This window comes from Natator depressus, chromosome 10 (assembly GCF_965152275.1).
Source record: "Natator depressus isolate rNatDep1 chromosome 10, rNatDep2.hap1, whole genome shotgun sequence".
In the NCBI taxonomy this organism is placed as follows: domain Eukaryota; kingdom Metazoa; phylum Chordata; order Testudines; family Cheloniidae; genus Natator; species Natator depressus.
Genome location: NC_134243.1, coordinates 46,210,566 through 46,223,616, shown reverse-complemented (window position 1 = coordinate 46,223,616; position 13,051 = coordinate 46,210,566). Strand labels below are relative to the sequence as shown.

The window sequence follows — 13,051 nt, the reverse complement described above, 5'->3', positions numbered from 1 at the left end:
CGAAAGGTTGACAGCCCTGGAGGGCAAGTCCCAAGAACAGGTGCAGCATGGAGATTGGCAGAGCAAGCATCCCCCCCAAACCATTCCCTGCCTATATCCCTCACAGTCCTGACCTGTAGAGGGGAGCTCGGTCTCCATAGCCCATTCAAGTTCTTGGCCTGTATGAGACAGCTAGGCAGGAGGCCAGTTGTGACCTGGACACCATAGCTGGCTTTGATAGAGAGACAAGACACATCTCTTGCACATGGGTGGCAATCAGGTTTAGAGTGGGAAGCTAGCGCCATCCTTAACATGGAGAGATGATCCATCTCCATGACAAAGGGGATTCTATTTAGAGGCTGAAGGACAGTGGTTAGCACCTGTGATTGTCCCTAGCTCCTTTGCTGTCTGCTCTCACCAGATGGAGCCTAGGCAGTCGTGGAGCCAATAGGAACTGGACTTCAACTCACCAAGTATCCCCACAGCCTCTCTAGCGGATCGGAACTGCCAGCTGGTAATCGATGCTGGCAGGACTGCCAAACGGTATTCTCTGTACTGCACGATGGGCCCAATCCAAGGCCCAGTTAACAGAAAGCCCCCCAGTGATTTCAATGGGCATTGGATAAGGCCCTCTGAGAGCAGAAGGAAACGTGGGACTCCCATCAACACGGTTGAACTGAACAGAACTAGCTGCTCTTCCAGACTTGAAGCATCCCCCAGGGGCACCCAAATTCAACCCAACTTGCTTTGGGAGCTAAATCCCTCAGCACTGCACCCCAGCACCTTCCCCTCTTTAGGGCCCGCTCACCCATGTGGGAGAACCCAATAGGATCACCAGGTAGCAGACCGGGGCATTTTTCCTGGCAGCAATTTGAAACTGACAGGACTCAAGGAACCCTTGTCAGTTTCACACCCTCACTCCCCTTCTCCCCCAACCCCACCCCAGCAGCTCCCCTAGAAGAGCAAGAAGGCAGAAGAGCACAGACCCAATCGCACAGTACAGTCATTTGGACATAAAGAAGAGAGAGAGACACAGGGAAGTTGAGGATGGGGGGAGAGAGGATGAGCAAAAACAGCTACTGGTGATAGAACTGGTAGCTGGAGGGAAAACGCCCTTCAAAAATACAACCACCAGCAATTATTTTGGAGTCTCTATGCCCCCATTAGGAAAGGGGATCTGTCAGACCAAAGGGGAAGGGGGAAAAAAAAACAACAACCCAAAGAACAAAACCAACAGACACTGTCAAGATGAAAAAAAGGCAGCAGGCAGCATGAGCTAATGCACAGAGCACTGGACTGGAACTCAGGACACCTGGCTCTTATGCCTGGCTCTGCAACTGATTTGCTGTTTGGACACTGGGCAAGTCACTTCCCCTCTCTGTGTCTGTTTCCTCACCCGTCCTTTGTTTTGTCTATATAGGGTGCACGATCACTGGGAAAGGGACTGTTTCTCACTGTGCATCTGTACAGCAACGGGCACAATAGAGGCCCAACCACTACTGTAGTATGAATATAATAAACCATTTAAAAAACTAACCCTTCCTTTTAATTCTGCACCACAACCCAAGATTATTAAGATGGAATATTCAAGGAGGATTTGATTTAAATCAGTAGTCAGGAAGACTCGATTTAATCATGGATTTCTACATAAAAGTGCATTCTTGTTGGTTGTTTTAACCTTTATACATATTCTTCACAACTCAGAGATCGATGTAGGTTTCATTTTTAGAAGATACACACTACACATTTTTAAAGTGATTTATTTTGAAAACTTTTCAGATTAGTTTTACAGCTATATCAGAAAAGGAATGATTGTTTGGTTATTTCATTTACCAAAGGTAATTGAAGCAGATATTTATGAACTCATTGGGAGGTAAACTATCTTCAATTCAACAGGTTAATCATTAATATTTGGAGGATTTTCTTGCCATGCTATATTAGGAGGAGATCACCACCAGACAGACGTTTAAATTGTTTTATTTAACTAAAACAACAATGTTCTGTATTCTGGATTTTTTTTCTTCAACAGCAAACACAGAATATTTTAACAAAACAAGCATATGAATTTTTTAATTCAGTTAAACATTTAAGTTTTTTAAAATCAGATTTGTTTTTGTTAAAATTGTTTTTAACTAAAATAGGTAAAAATATATTTTTTTAAAAACAAAAATTAAATTGACTAAGTCAGCCAGGTCAACATGAGAAACTTAAAATATTGGCTTCTGCAGCCAACTCTGTCGTCTTCACCTTCGTTTTCCTGTTTTTTCATAATCTGGAAAAGAAAAACAAGCTTTCCTGCTTTTTCAGGTCCCAAACGATTTCTCAATTTGGAATGAATTAGTCCAAAGGAAGAAAATATTCTTTCTACACTGGCAGAAGAAGCTACTGCTGTTAAAAGTGAGATTGTCACTTCAACAGTCTCTGAATTCAAGCGCTTAAGTGACTTCCACCAGTTCACTGGTGTGACTTTCTTTAAAACATCATCAGCAAACATATATTTTGTGAATGGTTCTTATTCCCAAACTGGGTCTCTTTTATGGCCTGCTGCCATTATAGATTTTCCCTTCTAGTGAGAAAATGGTATGGTAGATCTCAAATCAATGAAGGCTACACTCAGAAAGACCTCAAGACTTCTGAAATATGCTGCTCAAACAGTTTCACTTTTGTTTCTACGACCTGTCACTCCCTTCTCACATTCATCTCCAGACTTCTTCTCCTTGTCCAGATCTATTCCACCCCCAACAATCTTCTAGCCATTGAACTTTTTGAAACTTTGCACTTTTAGAGAGAGGTAAGGGACTGACTCTGTGTACACGAATTTTCAGAGGGACAACAGGGTTGAGGTCTGTTTTTTCTCACCTCTCTATATTATTTATTTATTTATTTAAAAAACATTTTTGCTGTTAACCAGCATGTTATCTCTGGAGACCCAAATCCACAGTTTGAGAACTGCAAAACTAAGCATCTCTGATGGTATCTTCTAGGCTGAGCACTGCGTCCCATTGGGTAGATAGAAAGAGTAACCTAAATAATCTACACAGAAGCCCCTGGAACCCCATAAGATTGGGTCCCTAATCCATGAACTATTGGAACTAATTTACAAAACTTTTCTTAAACATTACATGAATATATGGTCTCATACTACAGAATTAGAATTTATAATCCCTATTCCATAATGAGATATCTTTGAGCTATAATGTATCTATCTTTAGATTGTTTTTTTTCCTCAAAAAGCATTTTATCAAAAAAATCCAATTTAAATAAAAAAATCAATTTTTTTAAATCATTGATTTTTATCCACTCTGGGAATATTTCAGCTTTAACTTTTCACCTTTGGTGTTATTTGTTTACTGCTTGCGGTGGCTTGGAGACAGAGTAGGGCCGTGCCTATTTCACTGCCGGGTTCTCACACATTGGCTCAACACTGTCTACTCAAATCTGGCCCAAAGCTTTGATCTTTGTCCTCTGCAGAGTTTGCACCGCAAACAGTGCCGAGCTGAGAACCTGACTATAAACAAGGGTGAAACTGATGGCACTGATTGGCTTTCTCAAGGTTGCCCGCTGTCCCTTTCCATTCCTTAGTTTCCCCACCTGTAAAATAATGATACTGACCTCCTTTGCAAAGTGCTTTGAAAGTGGCTGATTAAAAGTGCTGTATCAGAGCAAGGCATTATTATGTGTTGTCCAACCATTGGGAAATGCAAACAAACTGCACAGAGTGCAACACTCACCGAGTTCTAAAAGTGTTGGCCGTTTTAATAGTCTCAAGAGCCTTCAATAACACAGGAAATATGGTTATTTCTATTATTTTTATTAATATTTGGAGAGGCATGAAGACTTCCTGCCAGGGTAGATTTTACTACTCTCCTCTCCCCCACTTTAAACCAAACCGTTCTAAAGCCTAAACTCAGTAGACAGTGCTCTGTAACGTCTTGGGTCCCGATTCTCTTCCCACTTACACCGGTATAAAGCAGAAACGGCACCACTGAAGTCAGTGAATTGCACGGGTGTAACAGAGGAGGACGAGGCCCATGGTGTAAGACCAGCACACCGCTGACACCAGGACGCTCCATAGACCAGTCACACCAGCTGCATCAGGAATTTATTGTGCATGTCCCAGGCCATCCTTTGCCCTCCCCTACACCTTATCAAGGTTCTTATACCACACCCACGACTGGGATCTGCACATCTCCACCTTCAATTTTGTCTCAAACATTAGCAGCAGCTTTGCTTACATTTCCAGACTTTTCAGAGTTCTCACTGCACAGTCACGATTTAGAATTATGTGACATTCATGCAGACAACACAAGCCTCCTTTGGATCGGTAAAGGTGGCTTTAAGCCACCTTTCTGCCACCTCGATTCTGGGCTGCTGTGCGGGCCCAGCTAGCCCCAGCCTCCCCATAGTTGCCTATGGATTGCATTTCAGCCCAGAGTCCCCAGAGCACTTAGTACAATGGGACATCCCCTATGCTGGGGCGGCAGAGAGCTGCTTACATCAGGTCTACGCTGCTCCAATGCTAAGGGAATTCTGCCCTGGCATGCCCTTATATGTCACTGCAGCAGCATGCCAAGGTTGGGGCATGGCCCCAAATCAGCCCCGCCATACACACATCTGGACAACTTGGAGATCACATTGGGGGGTTCGGAGAAGTAGAGGGAAGAGTTGACTGAATTTAGATCACAGCCCGAGACAGTCATTTGTAACCCAGGTGTTTCTAGATCCTTGGCTAGTCCTAGGTGCCCAGGTAGCAGCTGCGGCCAAGAGCACATTTCCCACTTGCATCAAGGTGCAACCTCTTCTCTCCAATGCAGGGACCTTGCCACCATGACCTACGTCTACGCCACCTCAAGATTCGATTGCCGCTAGGTACGCTACATGGGCCTGCATGCTGAGGCCACCCTAACTCTGTGGCAAGCGCACGGTGCCACTGCAGCCCTCTCGAGAGAGGCTGCATGTCAGGACCACATTACCGCAGCGCTCCGGGAGCCGCACTGCCTGCCACCGGACGTCCATGTGGAACTCAAGGCAGTGGCACTAAGCTATAAACCTCCGAACAATTTGGCACCTGTGAGATTTCCTCTCTCCACATGCCATGCGGCAGAGTGCAACAGACTGAGCCGGAGCACCAAGCTGGCAGGACATTCCAAGAGTGGATCCTCAATCCACCCCATCCCCCAAGCCTAGTGCTGCCCTTTCTCCAGCATACGCAGCCTCTTCCCCACCTCCCCAGTTCTGAGCTACTTGCCCCAGCACCAAGGGATCTCCCTCGGGTGGCAGTCGGCTAGGTAGGCATTACAATCGCAGCCTCGCCAGGCTTACACCTCGAGAATGGTGTGGCTGGTAGAATTTATGGGGCCTCCCGAGCAAGCGGGCTGCCCCGGTGAAACGCCATCAGCGGCTCCTTAACGCATCGCCCTGTCGCCGGGTGAAGGAATAGAGCCAAGGCTGTAAGGCCAGGAGCGTTTGGTCTCCATTCAGTGCTGAGTCTCTGCAGCATGGGGCCCAGCCAGCAGCTCAACAAGCGTCAATTATTTATGAATTTTAAAGGTGAGAAAGGGAGAGGAAGAGAGAGAGTGTGTGTGTGTGTGTGCGCGCGTGCGTGTGCCGGGGTGGGGGAGGGGACCCACAAGACCAGAGCAGAAGCAGAGAAGCATCTTTCCTTACATAACAGAAGAGGAGCAAAGAATCAGTGAAACGGTGGCTGGGGCTTTGCTTACAGACACCCTCGCCCGCCCGCCCAGCCCCTTCTCGCTTATCCTCTCATCTCATCTCATGCGGTTCTTCCAGCCAGATGGGGGAGGGGACCCAAAAGGTGAAGAGGAGCACAGTGCCTGCTGCAAGGGGAAATCCTGCAACAGCAGCCAAGGCTGCAGCAGAGGAGACAGCAATCGCGTTCTCCTCAGTACATCAGCTTGTGCGCTTGGCAGTTGGAGGCTATCAATTCCAAGCCCCACCGCAAGGACAGTGAGCATGGAGGAAGGGGGAGTGGGGGGGGGGGGGAAGGAGAACGGCGCATTCAGATTTCAAACCCAATTAGCAACTTCGCTGCACACAGAAGGGAATTTGCTCCAACCAGAAACGGCGCAGCCTTTACCGAATCCACGGCCCCCTGTTTGTAGAGACCTCCATTCAAGCTGATCCCCTGATTCCAGCGGAGGACAAAGTGCCAGCTTCTTCCGTGTCAAGATGGATGGGGAAAGGTGGCATTGCTTCTCGCAGAACTCTGTCCAATCACTGAAATTACAGCTAGATGAATCCTGGGGAATTATCTACAATCTACCCCCTTTGGCTGAAACAGGGTTATACCCTACAATCTTTTGTCCAGCAATCTGTGCTACCTTAAAAGAGAGTCTACTTCTAAGTGTCCCATTTAACAGGAGCTTCCTCCCAGCTCCACTGGGAGACTATTCCACAGCCAGATACAAGGCTTGGAACAGTCAGTAGAGATCTGTTAGCCAAAAAACCCACAGGCCAGTGAAGAACATGAAGGGCAGCACTGCCAAGAAGTCCTAGGGTGATAAATCCAGTCCTCCAGCACCATCAGTCACTCCCAACTGCTCAGAAGGGGGAAAGTGCTGGGATTCTTATTCAGGTGCGGTCCATGGACCCTGTTCAGCAGTGGATAAAACAGGAGAGGGCGCCAAGGAGAAGGGAGTGATGCTTACCCAAGCCAGGGGGAGAGAACAGCGGATGCTTTGAACAGAGGAGGCGGAGCTATGCTCTCTCCCATTTACTTAACCCATTACACAGGAACCCATCTATTGTATCGGCCTCTGGCTAATGGGAGTCAGATACATTTGATGTTCCCCCTGCCCAGGGCTCCTGGAATTAAGGAGCTCTCTCTCCCCCTTAGGCTACAGCCTCCTGGCACTTTGAATGGAGGGTTATCTGCTGCTCTATCCCTTGGCTGCTGCGAGGGGAGTGGTTCGCTCCTCTACTCATCTTCCAGTACCCAATTCTGAGTCCTCCCCCTTCACAAATCGCTCCCGCGCCTGCCTCTGCTGCTGCACACAGGCTTTCCCCATGAATCAGCAACGTGAAATTGACCTGACTGTCGACTGTGGCTTTCACCACCTCTCACAAGGCCCTGAATAGCAAGGGGTAAAACTGACCAGAGTCTTGTCCATTTCAGACTGCCACTGGGCAAAGCTAGGTGCAGCAGCAGATGCACGAGAGCTGTCTTCCTGAGTCTACAGACAGACAACATCGTATTGTCTCACATTTGGAAGATCCTTCCTAAGAGAAAGAAACTTTTTTCTTTGAATGAACTTTTAAATTGCCGTAGGAAGTGATGGCTAGCCCCCTCTCCCCCCACATCTAGATAATGCATCCTACTTATCATGGACCATTGAGTTTGTCCACCCTGGAATCAACAGACTTCAGCATCAGAAACTCTTCCTAACAGTCAACCTAAATTTCCCCTTTCTTAAAGAGAGACTTAACTCTTAATAAAAATAAAAACCAACCAAGGAATCACATCCGCTCTGAAAGATTTTTATCTACCTCTGTTACAGAAACCACCTACAATTACCATAACTGAAAGATCAGAGTGAAAAATATGTTTTCCCTTGATCTCGTCAATGGATTGGCTGTGTGCACTTAACAGCACTTTGGGTATATAGCCAGTTTCAATGCTTCTCTCCTATTTAATCAGCTTGGGAGGGCCTTTCACAAACCAACTAGTGTGAGAAGAAACATTTTAAAAAATGTTATTGTAAAACCACAAAAATCTGCACTCAGGGACAGGTGGAGGACCTGAAACATCTGAAACTTGGTTTTAGGTCCTCCTTGTACTGTTCGGATGTTTGCACCAGCGTAACATGACCAGTGTGGATGCCCCTACACCTTAATCTAGAAGCACACTGGAATAAATTGCACCTGCATAGCCACATTTTTCACTCTGTCTCTACATTAGGGCTTAGCACCAGTTTAACCCCACAAACCCAGGGCATAATGCCCTAAGCTACCCTCCATGTACCACTCCAATTCCTCCACCTCGGATATTTGTAGGTGGTCGTCATGTCCCCCGTTCTTTAGGACTGGTTTACACACAGTTTGCGTGCTAGTTTAACAACATGGATTAACCCCTAGTGTGCGCACTCTTAAGTCAGTTTCAAAGCTGAAGTGTCATTGGTTTAGCGTAAATTCATTATTTAGTTAAGTGAAAGCACAAATGGTAGGACACAGACCAACCCTGAGGTTTAGAACTTAAAAAAAAAACAAACACAAAGCTACAAAAGCCAGGACACAGAACTGAAACTGCACCTTTAACTCACCCTGGGAATTGCAGCTCATACATGATCTCTAGCTCTGCCAAACACTATCCCAATCCGCAATACAACAGAGGCAGATCGCAGCAGGAGTGGCTCTGTTTTATACAGTTAGCTAACCCATCAAGTTCCAAACAGGTTTTTTGTTTAATTTTCCTTTATTTCCAGCTTAACGCTTAACAGTAACCAGGACTCCTGTGTGCTAGGCCAGCAAGTCAACCTCCCAAAGCGGGAGCACGGTATGCCTGACAGTTGACACAGGTTAGAAAAGCATCCACCATCTCCCACCGTTTAAACTACATTTTTCCAGCGAAGCTTCCTACCATCAGCGAACTGCCCAAGAGTCAGTAACTGTAGAAGCGCTAGTATAGACAAGGCATCCGCTGGAGTTTTACCCACCTACACCTGCTCTGACTAGTTCTAGGCAAAATGCTCCTGTAATTAGACAATGGTGGCCAGTTGCAGCCAGGTCTCTGCTAGTGCTCCCAGCACTGCTATAGGTTGGGGGAGCTGAACCAGTGGGAAACTTCTGAGGGAAAGGCCAGAATAGACACGGCCTCCGACCATACACAAACCATTCTTGTGCAATGATTGCACAGGGAAGCACGCCCCATGAAATGAATAGGATTCATACGCAGACTCCAATTCAGCCCTGGGGTAAGCGGGTGCCGCTCTGTCCAAGTCAGACACTGAATTAGCAGCCACCGAAGGCCTCTATTCATCTGCAGAATGGGCAGCAATGCAAGCTTCCCCTGTGCAACCCCACCAACATGCCTTCCAGCTGCTTCTTTAGGGGTGTGATCCGGCTCCGTGGCCCATTTGATCTTTCACTGTTTAGGGTCCATCTATTCTGCAATATAAGCCCCTGCTCACATTCAGGATCAAGCTCAAACCCCCCTTCTGTCTACAGGCATTTCTGTCTGATTCAGGTCTGGGTCCCAGGACCTTGAAGGGGTGGAGGGTTTGAGCTTGAGTCCTGGGGCAGCTTGGGTTCATACTCGATCATTTTGCAGTGTGGACGCAGCTCAAGCCCAGCCCCCGCACCCCAGACTCAGGTCCTGAGAACCCGCCAACACTATGCCACAATCCCATGGGACAGTGTCCTTTGTCCTTTCTATCCCAAGACTGGCCAATCAACATCCAGGAAAGAGAAGCAACATCCTCCCCCCGCCGTTCAAGTACGGCTGCTCGGTGTTTAACCCAACAAAGGGGGCAGCAGCGAGCGATTTTGCACCTGCCCCTCGGAATTGGACTCACGCCATCTAGTCCTTTCTCTCTCTTTCAGCTGCTCAACAATTTTACAGATCAAGGGTCTTCTTTTTTAAATTCAGGGAAAAGAACAGCCAATGGCAAAACTGATCTTAATTATATTCAATTAGTTCCTTCAGCATCCTATCCCGTTACACACTTGAGAGCTATGAACACTTGCAGAAAGGTTCTATAGCACTCAAAGGCTTTGAACAGGTGGGCCACAGATGTACTATACAACCACAGGAGGCCTGTGGTTGTGATCCTGCAATCGGAGCTGCATGGACACACACATGCATCTGAGCGGGGTCCTGCTGACTTCTGTAGGATCCCCGATTCCTGTCCTGAGTGGGGTCTGCACAGGTGGAAGGATCCACTCACGTGGATCCAACTGCAGGACTGGGACCATCGCAAGATGCCTAAGAGACAACAAAGAGATTATTGAATCAAAACAAGTAACCCTGCACTGGGGTCAAAAATCCATATACCAAAGCTCCATCCCAATATAATTTGAATGAGCCAAGACATAAGCCTTCCACAAACAGAGTTAATGATGGAAAAATGTGACAAGAGGAACATGCCGAATCTAAACACTGGTTCCACTGAGTCTGGTATCCTGCCTGCAGCATACAACATGCTTCTGGGGAGCCCCTCTTGAGGAACACAGCTACAAGTGCAACTGTGTATATGTGTGGAGCAAGGAAAAATTCCTTCCTGACCCCTGAAGTAACCAGTTTATGCCCTGGAGCATGAGATTTGATTCCTGTTCTATTACCAGGCAGAACTCCCAATGATAAATGGCCAGACAACTATCCAGACTGGTTTGAATCCCAACCACGCCATTTGGCTTTTTGATCTCCCACTGACAGCCTCGAATTCCATTGGCCGACTTCACTGTGCGAGGAAACAGTTCCTTTTATGTATTCTCAATTCACTTGGCCATCACTCTCAGCGCCCCTTGTACCCATTTTGTAATGTGATATTAAAGTTTTCACCGGCCCCTTCATAACCTTAAATACCTTAATCAAGTCTGCCCTCCACTCACCACCAATGCAAGTTAAATAACACTAGATATTTGAAGAAATCTCATCATACCTCGAGTCCCATGAAACCTATGCTCAGAGCATCAACAAAGGCAGCACTGCTGTGCTCGCCCATCAGGGTGACATACAATAATGGCTGTTAGGGGATTGCTCTGCGATGGGAGAGAGTAATAACACAGACCCGCTGCTTGTCCTCCAGACAGACCGCTCAGTTTGCAACAATATGACTCGCTTATTGTTCTGGGGGCAGAGAGGGGGGCGAAAAAAACCCCAAACTCTCCGCATTCAATACCTTTGTTGGTTTCCACCATGTGGCTCTGAAAGGCTAAGACTGGCGAGCGCTGTAGCACTGCTGTCTACAAGGAAATGGACATTAGGTGACAGCAGCAGCCTACCATTCATACTGAGTCAACATGTATTTCAACAGAGCCAGGAGTTCTAGGGCCCTTAATCCTTGGACTTAGAGAAACCTCAGTGAATGGAATCAAACCAGCCTAGGGGTCCCGGATCCCCATCCACAGCCCTGAGCACATGAATCTTGGGTTAGAATGAGCTCTGCATATGCAACCCCATTCTCTGGGCTCCCAGGCTCACCATAGGAAGGAAGAAACGGTCAGTGTGGGGAGGAGAGAGTCCCCATTGTCTCAGCTGCTGTCATCTCGGGCACTGCCAGAATGGCTGTGAGAACCGAGCGCGCGATTGTCGCCCTGAGCAGCTACAGACAGGGATGGGCGGCCGTGGAAGGGTCAAGGTTTTATCCAGCGAATCTCTCCCTTCCCACCCGTGCAGTTAGAAGCCTCCTAGGGCTGCAGAGGAAACTTGCAGTTTGACCCTCCATTTGTTTGGGAGGGAGGAGTAAACTGGTAATCCAACCATTCAAATCCACTTCAGCCACAAGCTGCCAGCCACAACAGATTTCCAAACCCAATGTACTGGGGTAACAAATGGATACATCTTATTCATGCGGAAAGCACCTATGCAAACACACCTTGGTCTGATTATGGGAAGAAAGGAGATTTTATTTTGGGAAGGAGGGGAAGAGATCACAGGCCTAGTCCAAATGGGAGAGTGACTGAAGCCCTCCAAAGATACACATTCAATCTGAAAAGTCATTTCTCTCCCTACCTCCCCATTCCGCAATGGGTGACAAACTGGGTCTAGGTGCCACAGCGGGTACTGCCCCAGGCAGATCACTCCAGGGGGCATGGCCAGGAAATCGTCCATCTGGCCTGCACAGGGGTTACAGGCCTCCTGCAAAGTCCCTGATGGCTCACTATATGGCTGGGCTGGAGTCAGACGACAGGACTACAATCACATCTGAGCATGGGGTGCACCCTGAGTGACAAGAGCTCCCAGGATTATTCAGACCCACCAGAGGAATGGAAGCTGGGGGAAACTATGATCCTGGGGTACATCCACCTCGGTGCAGCCTGGGGGACTGTGGAACAGCGAGGGGGAGGGTGCAGCCTCGGTCCCTGTAGTAACCACTCCCATCCCTTCCCAAAGTGTGAGAGTGGTGGGGGTCTCGGGTACTCACCTCTCTGCAGGCTCCGAGCTGCCTCCGGCTCCGCTTCCCCGTCGGGGAGCCGGCTTCTCAGCGTGGGGCTCAGCCAGCTGCCGGATATTCCATGCGGCGGGGGTGTTCCCCGGGCGCTGCTGGGCCGGGGACGGAGGTGAGGGGAAGCGGGAGAGGTACAAAGGGGTGGGGTCGGGGTGGGTGTTCGGATAGCAGTGGGGCCGGGGGAAAGAGGGATCGGGGAGAGGGGGTGGGGAAGAGAAAACAATGTAGCAGCGGCCGACAGGAGGATTCCAATTTCGAACGCTGCCGGCTTCCTTGGAACGCGTCGAGCGTTCGATCCCGGAACGCCGCAGCTCTGGGGATTCGGAGAGCGCCGGGAGCAGCGCAGAGGGGCACGGGAAGGAGGCGGTTCAGCCCCCTACCGGCCTGGAGGGAGCGGGGAGGCCCTGCGCGATCCCGGGGGAGGGAGGCGGTGCGGTCGGTGCGGGGCTCGCTCTCTCCCCCACCCCGCTCCCTCTCGGACTCAGTTGGACGGGAGCTCGCAGGGCCTGGTGAAAGGAAACGGAGCCCGGTCCCGGATTCGTCCGCCTCGAGCACCGCGCCTGCGCCGCCGGGGCTCGCCCAGCTCCTCGGCGAGGCGTGGGCAAGGACGGTGCGCCGCCTGCTGGGCATCCCGGCGCATTGATTCGGGGTGGTGTTAGGGAGGAAGGGGACTTACACATGGGACCGGGACCGGGACCGGGCGGGAGGGAGAGGCGGGAGATAACTGAGTTAGCAAATAGGAGAGGGCAACAGGTTTGAGACTCCTAACTGGTGGTGGATGGAGTGGTCATGTTTGTCCTGCAGGCTGCGAAAAACTTGCTGAGTGGCCTGATGCTTGTGCGGGGCATGGTGACATGATGCTAAGTCACGTTTGCACTGGGCTTACACGACCCCACATTGACTCTGGATGCATTTAATATTTCCCCAGGTACATCCAAATTCATCTC

At 48.9% G+C, this 13,051-nt stretch overlaps 1 protein-coding gene across 1 annotated transcript in view; it reads right to left on the bottom strand.

Annotated features, from left to right (window-relative positions):
* CSK (C-terminal Src kinase) overlaps window positions 1-12,688 on the bottom strand; it is a 68,903-nt gene extending 56,215 nt beyond the window's left edge. Inside the window, exon 1 of the mRNA XM_074965994.1 lies at window positions 12,081-12,688. The gene's annotated coding sequence lies outside the window, so the exon portion shown is untranslated. The remainder of the gene's footprint in view (window positions 1-12,080) is intronic.
* Between the last annotated feature and the right edge of the window lie 363 nt (window positions 12,689-13,051).